The sequence below is a fragment of the Vitis vinifera genome, chromosome 10 (assembly GCF_030704535.1).
Source record: "Vitis vinifera cultivar Pinot Noir 40024 chromosome 10, ASM3070453v1".
NCBI lineage: Eukaryota > Viridiplantae > Streptophyta > Magnoliopsida > Vitales > Vitaceae > Vitis > Vitis vinifera.
In genome coordinates this window covers 22,254,049-22,273,932 of record NC_081814.1, presented here as the reverse complement: position 1 = coordinate 22,273,932, position 19,884 = coordinate 22,254,049, and positions in this window count along the sequence as shown.

Below are 19,884 nucleotides of genomic sequence, written 5' to 3'. Positions count from 1 at the left end.
TAAGAATTGTGATTAGACAAGTTATTTGATAACTCTTGTTGAAGTTTGAGTTTTATTTCTTTAATGGTCCATGTGAGAGTTAGATCATCATGCCACTTGAGAATTGTTTTTTTTTATTAGCATGATGTTGTAAATTATAGTATTGTTTACTTTTATTTTTCTCTCCTTTATTGCTAAGGGACTAGCAATATGTCTGTTGGGGGGAGTGATTACTACTCAAAAAGTGCTATTTTATAGCTTGTAATCAACTCTTTTAAACACTTTTGAGTAGTAGTTATTGCCTTTTAACTCAATTGGCATGTTAAGGACCCTTGCAATCAAATCTAATCACTTTGTGTAAGTTTTGGTGTTTTTGTTAGTAATTTGATCACCAAAGCAATCTAAGATTGAGGAGAATTCTTTGGAATCCATGGCAAAGCAATGGAAAGCTCAGAGACATGAAGAACCAAAGCTTTGAAGACCTTTGCCATAAGCAAATCCGGAATACAAGGAGAGGAAGCAAAGAGAAATCTGCCATGAAGCATTCTTGATGACAGTCTTGTCAGCCACTTTTGGAGCACTTTATAAAGGCTAATTGATGCATGATATATACCATTTCAAATCTCAGGAAGTCAACAATCCAATGCTTCAAACGGTGCACAATTCGGAGTTGAAACGAAGAAGTTATAACCATTGCAAGTCAATCACTCTAAGCTGAAGGAAGCATTTTGCAAAGTGTTGCGAAATCACCCTTTTGTTGCGAAGTGATTTCGCAGCCTTTTTGTACAGTGTTGTGGATTTCCTCCTGAAGTTGCCCGATATATGCGACAAGTTGGAAGCTGAGAGCCTCAAGATGAAAGCCAACTTCGCAGCCCTGCGAGATTAGTCGTTTGCTGCGAAGTGATTTCGCAGCCCTTTTTGTGCGTCTGCGAAATCTCGCAGACCTCGTTTTCACCTGCGAAATGGTCCTTAGTGCTTCCCGATATTTGTGCACCGACTCTTTTAGATCTTTTCTTCAGATATTTTTGTATAAATTTCCATTCTTCTCCTTATAATCCACCAACCATAAGATTTCTTAGTTAGGAAGGTTGGAAAAACATCTCTATATATATTCCCTTGCATCCATTGTAAAGGAGATCGATCCATATATAGATATATCATATATAGAATCAACGAACAGAGCACTTGCTTTGTTTTTCATATATATTCTTGTTTTCTCGTTAGTTTTCTTTCTAGCCAACCAAACTCTAAGGATTTTTCCTTAGAGGATGAGAGGCTAAGCTCTTTGTCTCTTGGAGTGAGGAAAGCCGGGTAAGTTTCCACATGCATAATTTGGAAGTTTTGTTGTTTTAGTTTTTAATGAAGAGAAAGTGTGAACCGTTAATGGTTTTTATCTTTTTAGTTAACTTAAAACGCCTTTAAATCACCTGGGCCAACACTTGGTAAGGCAAGTGATCTTCGTCCATGGAGATTCACTAGTTTATCTCTTGCGAGCCTCTGAGAGGTGACTTGAAGGTAGGATTTTCTAGAATAGCCAACACTTGGTAAGCTTTTGGACTCCAAGGAGACATCCATTAGTTATCTCTTGCGAGCTTTTGACGGGTAATCCAAGGTTAAAGATCACCTTGAATGGAAAGTGCTAGGTGAGAGGTATGAGATATTGCAAGGTGCATCAGTGAGAGGGATTTAGTGTTTGAACCCATTAATTGGAAGCATCTGTACAGCACCGGTTAGAGAATTAACTATATGTTAATTCTCTAATACGAGGAAAAGAAACAAGTGACCGGAACTCCCTTTTTGTATGAGGAATCTAAGGCTAGTGATCTGAACTCCAAGAAACACTTTTCTTTGTAAGTAAAATCAGTTACTATTTGTGGTTAGTTTAAAACCAAACCTTTTTCACTCAAATATCTTTATGTTTTCCTTTAAAGCTAACCTTGAAATGAAAAGGCAGCAATTCAGCTTTGAATTAATATCATTTGTGAAGTGAAAACCCATCCCAGTGAACGATCCTAGAGCCACTATGTTATAGTAGCTTTTTCTTTGCTACCCTAGTATATGGTGTAATAGGTTATAAATTTTGTTGATTACTCCCTCAATCAAGGAGCACCAACTGGACACGAATCAGTTGAGACACCAATTGGGCATGAATCAGTGGCCACATATTTCATGATCACATGTCCTTTGTATCACCCAATTGGACACACTGTCTCAATCCCATGAGATGTCATGGTGCCTCTATTGAGAATACTTGTTGCCACCAACCTCCATCAATAGTGGAAAACGACTTTGGGTCGAGAGCTCGGGGCTCTAAATGGAAAAGAAAAGACTCTAGGTCATAAATGAAAATTGACTATGGGTCGAGAGCACTGGGCTCTAAATGTAAAAGAAATGACTCTGGTTCATAAATGAAAATCGACTCTAGGTCGAGAGCTTTGGGCTTTAAACGAAAAAAAAATGACTATGGGTCATAAATCAAAATTATCACTAGGTCGAGAGCTCTAGGCTCTAAATGGAAAGGAAATGACTCTAGGTCATAAACGAAAAACAAATCTTTGTTGGGAGCTCTTCATTCTAAATGGAAAAAGAATTATTCTAGGTCATAGATAAAAAATGACTTTAAGTCGAGCCCTCCAGTCTTTAAATGGAGAAGAAATGACTCTGAGTCATAAATGAAAATCAACTCTGGGTCGAAGCTCTAGGCTCTAAATGGAAAAGAAATGACTCTGGGTCATAAATGAAAATCCTCTCTAGGTCAAGAGCTCAAGGCTCTAAATGGAAAAGAAATAACTCTAGGTCATAAATGAAAATCGACTCTAGGTCGAGAGCTCTAGGTTGTAAATGGAAAAGAAATGAATTTGGGTCATAAATGAAAATAGACTCTGGGTCGAGAGCTCTAGGCTTTAAATGGAAAAGAAATAACTCTAGGTCATAAGTGAAAATCAACTCTAGGTCTAAAGCTGTAGGCTGTAAATGGAAAAGAAATTACGCTAGGTTATAAATGAAAAACAACTCTGGGTCGAGAGCTCGGGGCTCTACATGGAAAAGAAATGACTCTAGGTTAGAAATGAAAAACGACTCTAGGTCAAGAGCTATGAGTTCTCAATGGAAAAGAAATGACTATGGGTCATAAATGAAAAATGACTCTGGGTTGAGAGCTCTAGGCTCTGAAATGATAAGAAATGACTCTGAGTCGAGACCTCTAGGCTCTAAATAGAGAAGAAATAACTCTAGATCGAGAGCTCTGGGCTCTAAATGGAAAAAAAATGACTCTAGGTTATAAATCAAAATCGAATCTGGGTTGAGAGCCCTCGAATCTAAATGGAAAAGAAATGACTCTGGGTCATAAAAGAAATATAACTTTAGGTCAAGAGCTCTTGGCTCTAAATGGAAAAGAAATGACTTTAGGTCATAAATGAAAATTGACACTGGGTCGAGAGCTCTCAGCTCTAAATGAAAAAGAAATGACTCTCGGTCATACAAGAAAATTGACTATGGGTCGAGAACTCTCGGCTCTAAATGGAAAAGAAATGACTTAGGGTCATAAATGAAAATCAATTTTTGGTCAAGAGCTCTCAGCTCTAAATGGAAAAGAAATGACTCTAGGTCATAAAAGAAAATTGAGCGCTCTATGCTCTAAATGGAAAAGAAATGAGACTCGGTCATGAATAAAAAATGACTCTAGGTTGAGAGCTCGGGGCTCTAAATTGAAAAGAAATGACTCTGGTTCATAAATGAAAAACAAGTCTATGTTTAGAGCTCTGGGCTCTAAATGAAAATCAACTCTAGATGGAGAGCTTTAGGCTCTAAATGGAAACAAATGACTCTAGGTCATAAATGAAAATTGACACTGGGTCAAGAGCTCTAGGCTCTAAATGGAAAAGAAATGACTTTGGGTTATAAATGAAAAGCAAATCTAGATCGAGAGCTCTTAGCTCTGAATGGAAAAAGAATTATTCTGGGTCATAAATAAAAAACGACTTTAAGTAGAGACCTCCGGGCTTTAAATAAAGAAAAAATGACTTTGGGTCATAAATGAAAATCAACTCTAGGTCGAGAGCTCTAGGCTCTAAATGGAAAAGAAATGACTCTAGGTCATAAATGAAAATCGAGTCTAGGTCGAGAGCTCTAGGCTTGGAATAGAAAAGAAATGAATGTGGATCATAAATGAAAAAAATACTCTAGGTTAGGAGCTCTAGGCTCTAAATGGAAAAGAAATGACTCTGGGTCATTGATGTGTTGGTTCGCAAGTATACAAATCATTAAAGTAATATAATTGTACCTAAGTACAGATATCGAACCCACAAGGACTATGCTACTAATTACTAAAATTTATTATTTCTACTACTATTTGATCAACCAAATATTTAAAGTTGTAGAAGAATGCAACTTAAACAATTAAAGAAAATAAATTCAAACTCTTATGATTTAAATGATCTAGGGCTTTTGATTTCACTACAAACACTTTTCATGCAATTGATTGCTTAACCTAATTCCTGTTATGCTTTATTTGGAGATTTAATCCCCTAAGCCAACCAATATTTTCTCTCAAAATATATTAGATTGCTCCTTAAATTGCTAACCCAACATATCTTTATGTGAATTTAAGTCTAAATGAGTAATTAAGATCTATGGAATTATTATATATTTAACTATTAATCTCTTAAAACATGGTAATGTATCTCTACTATTCATTCATTCTAACGTAATATATTCTATGGATGTAATTTAGATTCTAACTCTCGTTATCAACCTAAATCATAAAATCAATCAAAACTTGGGCCCTTAAGAATTGAGAGCATTAAGCATAGAATAGATACACAAATAAATTGATGCAAAACAAAGAATTAATTTAAACCCATAAAAAACATAAATCGTGATTGAGCTACATCTCAGCCCTAGACAAAGGAAATTTGTTCATCTTAAGATGAAAAACAAACATCCTGAATTACAATCATAAAGAAAAAGGAAGAATAAACCAGAAAAATAGAAGAAAATTTGTAAATCCCCTTCTTGTTCTCCAAGCTCTCTCTTCTCCTAGGTCTTCAAGATTCTCCTTCTCCTAGGTCTCTAAGATCCCCAAATAAATCCTACTTTTGTCTATTTATAGCCCCAGTATCATAAATTGACGTCCCACCTAATTCGAATCTGAACAGAATGAGATAAGGACGAATAGTTTTCAAGTTTTAAATATCGGGCCATGACGCTCAGTGTCTCCACCACGACACTTTAGTCTTGGGTTCCCAGGATTTCTGAAATTCCTTTGAGCACCGTGGCAGACAAGCTCCTCCAGCCACGACTGTTTTGTCTCTGGTCCCTAACTATGATTTTCAACAGGCATACGTAGCGACGTTTAAGCCCTTCCCGTAGTGGCGCTTTCCTCTTGGGTGAGTTACGCAAATTGTCACATAAGAGGCTGCCATAGCACTTGAGAGCTCCTGTCGTGGCAGTTTTCACATTTTCGCCAAACTTCATATTTTTCTTCAAATTTTGCCTTATATTGCTCCTTTTTCATACTCTTGACTATTTGAGACCTAAAACAATAAAAATAATGATTGTTGAGATAAAATTACTCTTAAACTAATAAAATATCAAGTTAAATCATAGATAATAAGTCGCTCTAAATTGACTTATCAGTCATAAATGAAAATTGACTCTAGGTCGAGAGCTCTAGGCTCTAAATGGAAAAGAAATAACTATGCGTCATAAATGAAAATTGACTCTAGGTCGAGAGCTCTTGGTTGTAAATGGAAAAGAAATGACTTTGGCTCATAAATGAAAAATGACTCAGGGTCAAGAGCTCAGAGCTCTACATAGAAAAGAAATGACTCTAGGTCATAAATTAAAAACGACTCTAGTTCAAGAGCTCCGGGTTCTCAATGGAAAAGAAATGACTCTAGGTCATAAATGAAAAACGACTCTAGGTCATGAGCTCTGTGCTCTAAATGGAAAAGAAATTACTCTAAGTCATAAATGAAAATCGACTCTGGGTTAAAAGCTCTCGGCTCTAAATGGAAAAGAAATGACTCTTGGTCATACAAGAAAATTGACTCTAGGTTGAGAACTCTCGGCTCTAAATGGAAAAGAAATTACTTAGATTCATAAATGAAAATTGATTTTTGGTCAAGAGCTCTCAGCTTTAAATGGAAAAGAAATTACTTAGATTCATAAATGAAAATTGATTTTTGGTCAAGAGCTCTCAGCTTTAAATGGAAAAGAAATGACTTTGGGTCATAAAAGAAAATTTGACTATGGGTTTAGCACTCTAGGCTCTAAATGGAAAAGAAATGAAACTCGATCATAAATTGAAAAACAAGTCTGGGTCGAGAGCTCAGGGCTCTAAATGGAAAAGAAATGACTCTGGGTCATAAATGAAAAACGACTTTGGTTCTAGACCTCAAGGCTTTAAATGGAAAACAAATGGCTCTGGGTCATAAATGTAAATCGACTCTAGGTCGAGAGCTCTGGGCTCTAAAGGGAAAAGAAATGATTCTAAGTCATTAATGAAAATTGATTCTGGGTCGAGAGCTACGGGCTCTAAATGGAAAAGAAAGGGCTTTGGGTTGTAAATTAAAAACGACTCTAGGTCAAGAACTTTGGGCATTAAATGGAAAATAAATGACTCTGGGTCATAAATGGAAAACGACTTTGGGTTGAGAGCTCGAGGCTTTAAATAGAAAAGAAAAGACGCTGGGTCAGAAATGAAAATTGACTGTGGGCTCTAAATGGAAAAGAAATTACTCTAGGTTATAGATGAAAATTGACTTTGGGTCGAGAGCTCTGGGCTTTAAATGAAAAAGAAATAACTATGGGTCATAGATGAAAAATGACTCTAGGTCGAGATCTCGGGGATCTAAATGGAAAAGATATGACTTTGAGTCATAAAAGAAAATCGACTCTCGATTGAGAGCTCCCGAGTTTAAATGGATAAAAAATGACTCTGGGTCATAATAGAAAAATGACTCTAATTCGAGAGCTTTGGGCTCTGAATGGAAAAGAAATGACTCTGGGTCAAAAATTGAAAACGACTCTAGGTCAAGAGCTCTGGCCTTTTAATAGAAAAGAAATGGCTTTGGGTCATAGATGAAAATCGACTTTAAGTCGATAGCTCCAAACTCTAAATAGAAAAGAAATGACTCTAGGTCGAGAGCTTTAGGCTCTAAATGGAAAAGAAATGAATTTTGGTCATAAAAGAAAATCGACTCTCAGTCGAGAGCTCCTTGCTCTAAATGGATAAAAAATGACTTTGGGTCATAAATGGAAAATGACTCTGATTTGAGAGCTCCATGCTATAAATGGAAAACAAATGACTCTTATTAAAAAAATGAAAAATGACTCTAAGTTGAGAGATCTAGGCTTTAAATGGAAAAGAAGTGACTCTGGGTTATAAATGAAAATCGACTCTAGGTCGAGAGCTCTAGGCTCTAAATGGAAAAGAAATTACTATGGGTCATAGATGAAAAATGACTCTAGGTCGAGAGCTCGGGGCTCTAAATGGAAAAGAAATGACTCTGGGTCATAAAAGAAAATCGACTCTTGGTCGAGAGCTCCTGGCTTCAAATGGATAAAAAATTACTCTAGGTAATAATAGAAAAACAACTCTGATTCAAGAGCTCCGAGCTCTAAATGGAAAAGAAATGACTCTGGGTCAAAAATTAAAAACAACTCTAGGTCGAGAGGTCTGGGCTCTAAATGGAAAAGAAATGACTCTGGTTCATAGATGAAAATCGACTTGAGGTCGAGACCTCCAGGCTCTAAATAGAAAAGAAATGACTTTAGGTTAAGAGCTTTGTGCTCTAAATGGAAAAGAAACGACTCTAGATCAGAAATGAAAATCAACTGTAGGTCGAGAGCTTCGGGCTCTAAATGGAAAATAATTGACTTTAGGTCATAAAATGAAAATGACTGCAGATCGAGAGCTCAAGGTTCTAAATGGAAAAGAAATGTCCATGGGTCACAAATGAAAAACGACTATGGGTCGAGAGCTTTGGGCTCTAAATGGAAAAGAAATTACTCTGGGTCATAAATAAAAAATGACTTTAGGTCGAGAGCTTTAGGCTATAAATGGAAAAAAATGACTCTAGGTCATAAATGAAAATCGACTTTAGGTCAAATGCTCTGGGTTCAAAATGGAAAAGAAATGCCTCTAGTTCATAAATGAAAATCGACTCTCGGTCGAGAGCTCTAGGCTTTGAATGGAAAATATATAACTCTTGGTCATAAATAAAAATCGACTCTAGGTCGAGAGCTCATGGCTTTAAATGGAAAAGAAATGATTGTGGCTCATAAATTAAAATAAACTCTAGGTCGAGAGCTCTACACTTTAAATGGAAAAGAAATGAATATGGGTCATGGATGAAAAACGACTTTGGGTCGAGAGCTCAAGGCTCTAAAGGGAAAAGAAATGACTTTGGGTCAAAATTAAAATCAACTATGATTCGAGAGCTTCAGGCTCTAATTAGAAAAGAAATGACTCTAGGTCAAAAATTAAAAACGACTTTAGGTCGAGAACTCTGGGCTCTAAATGGAAAATAAATGTCTCTGATTCGTAGATGAAAATCAACTCTAGGTCCAAACATCCGGGATCTAAATAGAAAAGAAACAACTCTGGGTCGAGAGCTTTGCGCTCTAAATGGAAAAGAAATGACTCTAGGTTAGAAATGAAAATCAACTCTAGGTCGAGAGCTCCGAGCTCTAAATGGAAAACAATTGACTCTGGGTTATAAAAGAAAAATAACTATAGATCGAGAGCTCAAGGCTCTAAATGGAAAAGAAATGTCTATGGATCACAAATGAAAAATGACTCTAGGTCGAGAGCCTTAGGCTCTAAATAGAATAGAAATGACTCTAGGTCATGAATGAAAAACAATTCTAGGTCGAGAGCTCCGGGCTATAAATGAAAAAAAAGGACTTTGAGTCATAAATGAAAATCAAGTCTAGGTTGAGAGCTCTAGGGTCTAAATGGAAAAAAAAATGTCTCTAGTTCATAAATGGAAATCGACTCTAGGTCGAGAGCTCTGGGATTTGAATGGAAAAGAAATAACTCTTGGTCATAAATGAACATCGACTCTAGGTCGAGAGCTCATGGCTTTAAAAGGAAAAGAAATGATTGTGGGTCATAAATTAAAATCGACTCTAGGTCGAGAGCTCTAGTCTCTAAATGGAAAAGAAATGACTATGGGTCATGAATGAAAAATGACTCTAGGTCGAGAACTCTAGGTTATAAATGGAAAAAAAATGACTCTAGGTCATAAATGACAAATGACTCTTAGTCGAGAGCTTTAAACTCTAAATTGAAAGAAATGACTTCAGGTTATAAATGAAAAACGACTCTAGTTCGAGAGCTCTAGGCTCTAAAAGGAAAAGAAATGACTCTAGGTCATAAAAGAAAATCAACTGTTGCTCGAGAGCTTTGGGCTTTAAATGCAAAAGAAATGACTCGATGATTTGTGTCCCAATGGTGTATCATGAGTTTGGTCCTCAGATTGGAGTAATCAACAAAATTTATAACCTATGTCACCATGCACTAGGATAGCCTTTTGTCACAGACTTAGTCGTTCACTAAGCTCGTGTGGCACTTAGACAAGCTAAGACGCTTGATCTTGCTAAGTCAGCCTTGCTTTCTAATGCTTAGCATGTTAGGCTAAGACACTCGTGACTCAAAAGCTTAAGAAGCTTGGTAGGAAACTCCTTAAAGAATGAAAGCTCTTATTAACTCAAGAAAGCCTTTAGAAGTGCTTGGATGCTCACTTTCTTAATTAGGAAGTGATTTTGGGTGGTGCCTTGGCCAAATAAGGCCCTCACCTATTTATAGGTACCAATGGAACTCTCTGGAACCTTGGAGGGTTCCTTACAAATCAAGAATATTCTAGAACTCCCTACACTAATCTATGTACAACCTTATGTACAAGAAATCGCTAGAATTTTCTAGAAAGCCTTGGACTCCTCTCATGCCTTCCATCATAGTGTAGAGATGTATAGACATCTCTAGGCATCTCTAGAACATTCCACACTCTTCCCACCAATGTCTTAGTGTAGATGGCTCCAAGAGTCTCCAAAACTTCCATCCTCCTATATAAGCCCATGGGGAGGGTCATTTGAAGCATCTTGTGACACTTAGCTAATATAGCATAGTGGTTCTAGGATCGTTCACTGGGAAGGGTTTTCAACTTACAACTAATACCAATTCAAAGTTAAATTGGTGCTTTTTCATTTCAAGGTTAGCTTAAGAAGAAAACATAAACTTTGGTTGAAAAAGGATTTGTTTTAAGCTAACTAAAAAGAAAGTAATGGAAATTACTTATGAAGAAAAGCATTCCTTGGATTTTTAGGTTCACAGGGAAGGCTTCTCATGCAAAAATAGAGCTCCAGTCACTTGAATCTTTTCCTCGCATTAGAGAATTAACATATAGTTAATTCTCTAACCGGTGTTGTACAAATGTTTCCCTTTAATGGATTTCAACACTAATTCCCTCTCACTGATGCAACTAGCAATGGTTCGTGCCTCTCACCTAGCATTTTCCATTCAAGGTGATCATTAACCTTGGACTTCCCTTCTCAAGCTCGCAAGAGATAACTAATGGATGTCTCCTTGGAGTCCAAAAGCTTACCAAGTGTTGGCAATTCTAGAAAATCCTCCTTCAAGTCACCTCCCAAAAGCTCCCAAGAGATAAACTAGTGCATCTCCATGGACAGAGATCACTTGCCTTACCAAGTGTTGGCTCAGGTGAATTGAAGGTGTTTTAAGTTAACTAAAAACATAGAAATCATTAATGGGTCACACTTTCTCTTCATTAATGGTTGAAACAACAAAACTACCAATTCTTGCATTTGGGGCCTTACCTGGCAACCTTAGCTTCAAGGAACTAAAAGCCTAGCCACTCATTCTTTGAGGAAAAATCCTCAGAGCTTGTTTGGCTAGTAAGAAAAATTAAATATAATACAATCAAAACGAGAAGGTGAGGTAGAGCAAAGGCTTTGTATTTTACTTCCTTTCAAAACTATACAAAGGATGTCTTTGAGAACAAGCTCCCCGACATCTTCTTGTAATGGAAATTAAAAACAATATATATGAGGCTATTTACCCTTTTTTCTTACTTAATAACTAAGGAATCCTATGATAGGTGGGTTACAAGGAGAGAATGAGGATTTAAACATCAACTATCTGAAGCAAAAAAGATCTAAAAATGTCGGTCGCAAATATCGGGAAGCACTCAGGAGATTTTCGCAGGCGTGCAAGATGGCTGCAAAATTTCGCAACGGGAAAGACACCATTTCCTAGCCATCCTCTTGTGATTTCGTAGCTAAAGGCTATAACTCCTTCATTTCAACTCCAAATTGCGCACCGTTTAAAGCATTGGATTTCTAACTTACTGAGCTTCGAAACAACATATCGTATGCATAAATTGAGCTCCAAGAAGTGCTCCAAAGTGGCTGACAGTTGTTGTCCTCTTGAATGCTTCATGTTAGATTTCTCTTTGCTTTCCCTCCTTGCATTCCGGATTTGTTTATGGCAAAGGACTAAAAAACTTCAAAGCTTTGGTTCTTCATGTTTCTGAGATTTCCATTGCTTTACCATGGATTCCAACTCGGATTGCTTTTGATTCATGCCCAATTGGTGTCTTAGCTGATTCATGTCCAGCTGGTGCTCCTTGGATGAGGGAGTAATCAACAAAATTTATAACCTATTACACCATATACTAGGGTAGCAAAGAAAAAGCTACTATAGCATAGTGGCTCTACGATCGTTCACTGGGAAGGATTAGCAAATTATCAATGATATCAATTCAAAGTGAATTGGTAGTGTTTCATTTCAAGGTTAGCTTAAGAAATACAATTCAAACCTTGATTGGTAAAGATTTAGATTCAAACTAACTAACAAAACAAGTAATGGAATTACTTAAGAGAAAAAACATTCCTTGGAGGGTCAGGTTCACTGGGGTGGTTCCTCATGCAAAAGACATAGCTCCGGTCAGATGGTTCATTTCCTCGCGTTAGAGATTCAACATATAGTCAATTCTCTAACCGGTGTTGTACAGATACATCCTTTAATTAGATTTCAACTTTAATTCTCTCACTGATGCAACTTGCAATGGTTCAAGCCTATCACTAAGCCTTAACCATTCAAGGTGATCTTTAACCTTAGACTTCCCTTCTCAAGCTCGCAAGAGATAACTAATGGATGTCTCCTTGGAGTCCAAAAGCTTACCAAGTGTTGGCAATTCCAGAAAATCCTACCTTAAAGTCACCTCCCAGAGGCTCGCAAGGGGTAAACTAGTGCATCTCCTTGGTTGGAGATCACTTGCCTTACCAAGTGTTGGCCTAGGTGACTCTAAGGTGTTTTAAGTTAACTAAAAACATAGAAATCACTAAAGGATTTCACTTCCTCTTCATTAATGGTTGAAACCACAAAGCTTTGCATTCTTGCACTTGGAACCTTCCCCGGCAACCTTAGCTCCAAGGAACTAGAGGTTTAGTTACTCATTCTCTGGGGAAAATTCCTTAGAGTGTTCATAACTTAGAAAAAGATAAAAAAATACAAAGTGAGAAGGTAAGGCAAAACAAAGGTCCTAAACTTTACTTGCTTTCCAAAAATTTACAAAGGGTCTCCTCTTCTGAGAACAGGCTCTCGACGGGTTTATATATGAACATAATACAAAACTAAATATTACATGGATATTTACTCTTTTTACTAACTTAAAAGCTAAGGAATCTTGTAATTGGTGGCTTACAAGGAGAATTTTGGGATTTAGACAACAAAAATCTGATGGAAAATATCTCCCAATGTCGGTAGCAAATATCGGGACGCACTAAGGACCATTTCGCAAGAGAAAATGATGTCTGCGAGATTCCGCAGACACACAAAAGGGCTGCGAAATCACTTTGCAGCAAAAGGCTATTCTCGCAAGGCTGCGAAGTTGGATTTCATCTTGAGGTTCTCAGCTTCTAACTTGCGGCATATATCGGGCAACTTCAGGAGGAAAACCACAACACTGTACAAAAAGGTTGCGAAATCATTTCGCAACAAAAGGGTGATTTCGCAACACTTTGCAAAATGCTTCCTTCAGCTTAGAGTGATTGCAATGGCTGTAAATTCTTCGTTTCAACTCCGAATTGCGCATCGTTTGAAGCATTGGATTGCTGACTTCCTGAGCTTTGAAATGGTATATAGAATGCATCAATTGGACTTCAGAAAGTGCTCCAAAAGTGGCTGATACGACTATCATCAAGAATATGCTTCATGGCAGATTCTCTTTCTTCCTTTCCTTGCATTCCGGATTTACTCATGGCAAAGAACTTCCAAGCTTTGCCCAAGATTCCACATAACTCTCCTCAATCTTGGATTGCTTTGGTGATCAAAAGGCTATCAAAACACCAAAACTTAACACAATTTGATTAGAATTGATTGCAAGGGTCCTTAACATGTTAATTGGGTTAAAAGGCAATAACTACTACTCAAAAGTGTTTAAAAGAGTTTATTATAAGCTATCAAATAGCACTTTTTGAGTAGTAATCACTCCCCCCAACCAACATATTGCTAGTCCCTTAGCAATAAAGGAGAGAGAAAAATATAAAAGCAAACTAACATATAATTTACAACATCATGTTAAAAAAAACAATTTTCAAGTGGCATGATGATCTAACTCTCACATGAGACCTTAAAGAAATACAAACCCAACTTTCAACAAGAGTTATAACAAACTATGCTAAACACTATCAATCAAGGGAATGCATTATGCAAACTAAAGTTTTAAAATCATTTCCACTTTCAAAGAACCAACTTTAATCTTCCACAAAAATCTATGTGTATTGGTTCCTTAGCTTCCGAATATAATATGCTAAACTAATCTCTCCCCCCAACCTATCTATTTTCAACACTTAGCAACCTGACCAAAATTAATATGAAAAGAACATTTTTTTTTTTTTTTTTTTAAGGAGCTTAAAGGGGTATTCTTTCTGAATTGTCCATGTAACGGGGTCCATCGATGACTCCCAACCAATTAAGGTTTAGGGCATCAAGCTTTAAGGATCTTTCAACCACTAACTCCTCGGATTTTTCCCCGGACTTTTGAGAATGAATTTCTAATACCCAAGCACCTACCATATGCTAACTCCACCTATCTACCTTTGTAACGAGCATTGAGGTCGGTGACTCCCAACCAATTAAGGCTTAGGGCACCAGGCTTTAAAGATTTTCACCATATACCCCTCAGAACTTGCTCGGGTTTCAAAGCGAGCAAACACTTTCTTTCTTTATTTCAAAGGCTCATTGGCCTTTTACAAGGTGTCTCAACTTTATCAAATGAGGTCAAATGTACCAAGTCCCAAAATTATCCTCAGTCAAGAGGGAAATAGTTTTTCATCTTATAATCAGAATCTATTGTGCACAATGTGTGGATAGCTTAAAGTGGAAGAACTAAACTCAATTTCAATAGAAGCTTCAACAATTGAACCACTTTAGTGAGCATAATCCATACTCTAAGTCAAGTGAAAAGCAACAGTTCAGTTTCTCCTGTTTCATTTTAAAAAAAATTTCCTCAAAATCCATGGAGATTAGAGTAAAAAAATAAAAAGCAAAAACTACAACTGATTTATCAACATAATTGCATTACCAAAATTATTTAGCATACTTCCTTTAACTTATCATACTTCCTTCTTTTCTCATTTCTCCCCCCCCCAACCGAACTGAGCATTGTCCTCAATGTGATATGGGTGATTGCAATTAAAGGGAGGAAGTGGTACCTCCTGAGTGATATCAATTTCGAATACTGATCGGAGAAACCACATGTTTCAAAAAGAATAAAAGCTATGAGAAAAGAAAATAAGGATAAATTAATGCTAAATGTTAACAAAAAAATTTAGACTTGTATTACTTTGAATCCATTTGAGTACAATGAAAAAGAAGGCAATACAAGCAATCCCATATATGGTACCAAAATAATGGGATTTCTTAAAAACTAAAAAAAAAAACGAAATACATAAAAAACATATGCAGTACATATATATAAAGATCAGATGGGTGGGTGCTGGAGCTAGGCAGATGGGTCTGCCTCTTCAGTAGCTGCTCCAGAAGGGGCTTGAGGCTCTGTGGGATAAGAGTGTGGCACTGCAGTGGTGGAGGCAGAGGGCTCAGCAGCTGAAGGCAGATCGAAATGATGCTGGAGCTGCCTTAAGATGGCAGTGTGCTGAGCTTGGGTGGCCAACATTTGCTCTTGGCATGCTCAAATGGCTGCCATCTCCTGAACAAGGCTGCTCTGAGATGCTGTGAGGGTCTGCAATGAATGGCATAACTCTCTGTATTCAGAAATGGGAATGGCCATCCTTGGTTCAGCTGAAGTGGATGGCTCAGATGAAGCTGGAGTAACTGGTGGAGCTTTGGGAATGGCAGGAGCAGCAATAGGTATACCCTCAGGTATGTGTCGTGGGGATGCTCTCCTAGCAGCTGGCTGTGGGCGCTCTGGATGCTCAACTCTATAAGCTGTCATGTTGTTCCATTTGTCGAGAGTAAATACCTCTCGGCAAATGCGCTTGCGCTCCAACTGAGGCTTAGAAGGATACCCCAGGTGCTCTAGAATTTGGCACAACAGCCTTGGAAAGAGGAGGGGAATGGTATCAGCTCTCTGTAACTTCTTCTTATGCACATTCTCTTCAAAATAGAGAAGTGCAGCCATAATTAGATGGTGAGGGCCGAAGAAATATCCCTCAGACATCTTGAACAGGGCTTCTAACTGGACTCCTCTCCTTTGAGTCCAATGCTGCAGTGGGTAGAGGTTATGACGCAAAAATGCATCAATAAGAAACATGATTGGAGGAAGCTCCCCCCTCAACAGATGTGGTCGTGTGGAAGCTCCTCTGGATAGGATATGCACCATTTCTAGCTTAGTGGGATTGGTCCACACTCTAAAATCCTCAAAATGGCTTGGCTCGTAGGGTATTTGCAAGGCCTCAGCTATATGGCGAGCTCCCAATATGTCATGCCTCCCATCAATGGTAAAATGGATTAGAGTAGGATCCCTAACCTGTTTAGTAGTCATGGACTGATAAAAATCCATGGCTACTCTGGGGTAGAAGAAGTCTCTTGGAGTCAGCAGGTGCTCCATGTGGTATCTTCGCAGCAAGTGGAATGACTGTGCAAGTTCCGGCCGCAATTGGAATGTGGTTGTGTCAAAGCACAGCTCGGAGTGGAAGGACCGAGCTCTATAGTCCAAATTCCCCTCGATTGGTGGCTGAGTCAGCATCGAACGCCTGATTATTTCTTCTGGAGCTATTTCAGATGGAATTTGGGGTTCGGGAAGTGACGGCTGAGGCTCCTGAGGTTCTGCTTGCGGTGCCGGAGATGACACCGGAGATGGAACTGGTGATGGAACTGGTGAGGGTTCTGGGGACTGCTCCGTTAAATCAATGGGCTCTGAGCTTTCAACCCTAGCTCTCTTTTGCAGTGGCCGACCCCCTGACCTGATGAGATAACGCCTCGCCGGTAGTTTCTGCGGCGCGGAGGCTCAGAGATGGGATCTGGAATGGGCTTCTCTCACGGGACTTTCTTGCAGCTTGAAGGAGAGGAAGATTTAGCTCCTCTGGTTCGCGCCATTTAGGGTTGCCGAAATTTGGCCGGAATTGATAACCGGAGAAGATGAACGGAGGTTTGTGCGGTGTCGGGCTCAAGCAAGGAGATGAACAGTCTGCAAGAATGGCGCGCTCTGTTTTTGAAACCCTTTCGTAGCTCAAATGACCGGTATATATAAACATAACGGAATATTAAGGGTCATTTTGAGTTTCGCAGAAAAAGGCCAATTTCGCAGCAAAAAGTCATTTTCGCAGCCACTTCGCAATCCGTTTCGCAGTTGCGAATTGAGTGTCACTATGCTGCGAAGTGGCACACGTGTGCCAAAATCACTTTCGCAATTGCGAAATACCCTGCAGAATGGAACTTTGGTTGCGAAATTAAGGATTTTCACGCTTTATCGCTTCGCAGCCGTTTCGCAGCTGCGAATTGGGGGCTCCTGTGCTGCGAAGTGGCACTCGTGTGCCAAAGTCGACTTCGCATCTACGAAAATTCTCGTAGAGAATTCCAATGAGTTGCGGAATGGTTTGGCAGCAAAGTGCTAATTTCGCAGAAGATTTCCTTAGGCTGTGAAATCTCGTAGAACCCTGTTTTTGCTCTGTTTTCACTCTGTTTTTGCTCCGATTTCGCTCCGATTTCTTCCTTTCAATTTCTTTGCAATCTCTTCCACCTGAGATCATTCAAAAAGATTAAAATACATATAAAAACATGATTTAAGATCAAAAACTAAGATCAAAAGTATGGAAAAAACTTTGAAATTTACAAAATTTACAAAAATTTTGGACTGTGGTAAAACCACGTCCACCAAACCCTTATTTGCTTAGGCTTTTTGTGGCTCAAGGAGGTTGATTTCCTCCTTTTCCGGTTTGAATGGCTCCATGAATGGCTTGAGACGATATCCATTGACTCTAAAGGTGTCCTTGCCATTGGAATTCAATAATTCCACCACTCCATTGACATATACTTGGTGAATAATGAACGGGCCTATCCACCTTGACTTGAGCTTTCCAGGAAAGATATGGAGTCTTGCGTCATACAGTAAAACTCTTTGTCCTTTCTGAAATTTCTTGTTGGAGATTAGTTTATCATGCCACTTCTTCATCCTCTGTTTTGCAACTTTGGAATTGATATAAGCATCATTTCTTAATTCTTCCATCTCATTAAGGTCTAGATATCTCTTTGCTCCGGCTCTGATCAAGTCCATGTTCAGCTTCTTTATTGCCCACCAAGCTTTGTATTCAACTTCCACAGGGAGATGGCATGCTTTGCCATAGACAAGACGATAGGGAGACATGCCAAGAATAGTCTTATAAGCTGTTCTATATGCCCACAATGAATCATGAAGCCTAATAGACCAATCTTTTCTGCTTGAATTCACCACTTTCATCAATATGTTCTTTATTTCCCTATTAGCTAGCTCAACTTGCCCGAAAGTTTGAGGATGATAAGGTGTAGCTACCTTATGCTTCACTCCATACTTGGATAATAGAGCTTCAAAAGGTTTGTTGCAAAAATGAGCACCTCCATCACTGATTATGGCTTTGGGCACCCCAAATCTTGAGAAAATGTTCTCTTTAAGAAACTTGAGAACCACTCTGTGATCATTTTGTCTACAAGGGATTGCCTCAACCCATGTAGAAACATAATCCACCCCACCAAGATGTAAGAATTACCAAAAGAGATTGGGAAAGGCCCCATGAAGTCAATGCCCCATACATCAAATAGCTCAACTTTTAGAATGGGGTTCATAGGAATTTGATTTCTTTTTGTTAGCTTACCAAGCCTTTGGCATATATCACAACTCCTACACATGATATGGGCATCTTTAAAAAGAGATGGCCAAGTAAACCCTGATTGCAACACCTTCATGGCTGTTTTCTGAGAGGCAAAGTGGCCTCCCCATGCATTCTCATGACAATAATTTAGAATCCCTTGCTGCTCATCTTCAGGTACACACTTCCTTATGATCTGATCTGCACAATACTTAAAAAGAAAGGGCTCTTCCCAATAATAAGCATGAATTTTTGCAAAGAAGTGCTTCCTGTCCTGTGCATTCCACTCACTTGGAATTTCACCAGTTACTAAATAATTAGCAATATGAGCATACCAAGGAGTTTTCACTAGGAACATGAGTGATTCCTTAGGAAAATCATCATTGATAGGCAAGGGATGGGAATTATGTGCTATAACTAACCTTGAAAGGTGGTCAGCTACCACAGTCTCCACTCCTTTCTTATCTTTGATTTGGAGATCGAATTCTTGTAACAAAAGAATCCATCTAATCAACCTTGCTTTTGCATCTTGCTTTGTCAATAAATACTTCAAGGCTGAATGGTTAGTGAAGACAATGATGAAAGACCCCACTAAATAAGCACGAAATTTGTCCAAAACAAATACCACAGCTAACAATTCTTTCTCTGTAGTTGTGTAGTTCCTTTGAGCTTCATTCAGTGTTTTGCTTGCATAGTAGATCACATAGGGCTTCCCATCTTCTCTTTGGCCAAGCACAACTCCTATAGCAAAGTCACTGGCATCACACATTAGTTCAAAGGGTAATTGCCAGTTAGGGGCTCTCACTATTGGAGTTGTTGTTAACAATTTCTTCAATTGATCAAAACTATTTTGACATCTTTCATCCCATATAAACTTAGCATCCTTAGCTAACAGCTCACAAAGAGGTTTTGAAAGACTTGAAAAACCTTTTATAAACCTCCTATAGAACCCTGCATGGCCAAGGAACTGTCTTACTCCTTTTACAGTTATTGGGGATGGTAATTTGACAATAAGCTCCACCTTTGCTTTATCAACTTCAATGCCTTTTCCAGAGATGATATGGCCAAGGACAATTCCTTGACGTACCATAAAATGGCATTTCTCCCAGTTAAGCACCAGGTCTTTTTCAATGCATCTGTGAAGAACTGCTTCCAAATTAATTAAGCATTCCTCAAATGTGCCTCCATAATTCGCTCCACCATATCACTGAAAATACTCAACATACATCTTTGAAATGTTGCAGGTGCATTGCATAAACCAAAAGGCATTCTCCTGTAAGCATATGTTCCAAATGGACATGTAAAAGTGGTCTTTTCCTGATCTGCCACATCAATTTCAATTTGAAAATACCCTGAATACCCGTCCAAGAAGCAATAGAACGGATGTCCAGAGACTCTCTCCAGCACTTGGTCAATAAATGGCAATGGAAAATGATCTTTCCTGGTTACATCATTCAACTTTCTATAATCAATACACACCCTCCAACCTGAAGTGAGGCGTGTAGTAATTTCTTCTCCTTTTTCATTCTGAACCACTGTAATCCCTGACTTCTTTGGTACCACTTGAATAGG